This window comes from Octopus bimaculoides, chromosome 16, assembly GCF_001194135.2.
Source record: "Octopus bimaculoides isolate UCB-OBI-ISO-001 chromosome 16, ASM119413v2, whole genome shotgun sequence".
In the NCBI taxonomy this organism is placed as follows: domain Eukaryota; kingdom Metazoa; phylum Mollusca; class Cephalopoda; order Octopoda; family Octopodidae; genus Octopus; species Octopus bimaculoides.
In genome coordinates this window covers 43563676-43565150 of record NC_068996.1, presented here as the reverse complement: position 1 = coordinate 43565150, position 1475 = coordinate 43563676, and positions in this window count along the sequence as shown.

Genomic DNA, 1475 nt, shown 5'->3' with positions numbered 1-1475 from the left:
TCTATCTATCTATCTATCTATCTATCTATCTATCTATCTCACTCCCTCTCTCTCTCACTTTCTCTTTGTCTTCATTCTCTCTAATACACACATATTTATATATACATACATATACATATATGTATACATATATATGTATACATACATATATATATATATACACATATATATACATATATATATATACATACACATATATATACATACATACATATGTATACATATAAATTCAGTGTACATTTAAACACATAAGAGGTATCCATTATGGGATACTTGGCACGCTAGAAGGAATAGCCAAAATCCAAACCACTATTAGGGATAAATTTTGAAGGGAATGAAAAATAAAAATAAAAACATTTACCATCTGTCTCTTGGACTATGGTTTCTGACATTTTATTAGCAAATAAAATGATTTGCTAGGCGAAGTCTTCATCAACAGGTACGCCTAGATTAAACATATAAATACGTTTAATCTAGGCGTACCTGTTGATGAAGACTCCGCCTAGCAAATTATTTTATTTGCTAAAAAAGTCAGAAACCATGGTCCAAGAGATAGATGGTAAATATTTTTATTTTTCATTCCCTTCGAAGTTCATCCCTAATAGTGGTTTGGATTTTAGCTATTCCTTCTAGCGTGCCAAGTATACTAAGATGGTTACCTCTTATGGGTTTAAATATTCACTGTATTTATATGAACAATATATAGTGTATTGACTAATTTTTCTACTCGCTAGGCTATTGGTAGTAAAAATTTCTAAAATTTTTCTTATCCTGATATTATTAATTATACATATATATGTATGTATACATGTATATACATATGTATGTATATATGTATGTATACCACTGGATTTTGTCAAAAAGAGACGATGAGCAATGACTAGAAGAATATTGAGTGAAACCTAGCCAGTTGATTAAGCAATCGGTGAACCATCGCAGTGAAGGACTGACACGCAATGTCGTCGAGGGCGTGCAATCCTTCCTGATGACTCCATAAGTCTGCAACTGGTAACGTTTGTAATCTGATCTGCAAGTGGTTTGCAAATATATATAAATATATATATATACGAGACTAGAAAAACAGCCAACAGCTGATCAAGGGTCGTTCTTTATGTTGTTTGTTTTGTTTTCCATTTGTGTCTTTCGTTGTTCGAAAGAATAGTTCATGTTCCATGTATTCGTGCTTCGTACATTTTTGTTGTACACGTTTCATGACGTCCTGTGCCCACATATGCTTATATATGTACGTATAGATGTAAGTATGTACATATACATATGTATATATGCATATATATAATATATATTACTCTTTTACTTGTTTCAGTCATGTGACTGCGGCCATGCTGGAGCACCGCCTTTAGTCGAGAAAATCGACCCCAGGACTTATTCTTTTGTAAGCCTAGTACTTATTCTATCGGTCTCTTTTGCCGAACCGCTAAGTTACGGGGACGTAAACGCACCAGCATCGGTTGTCA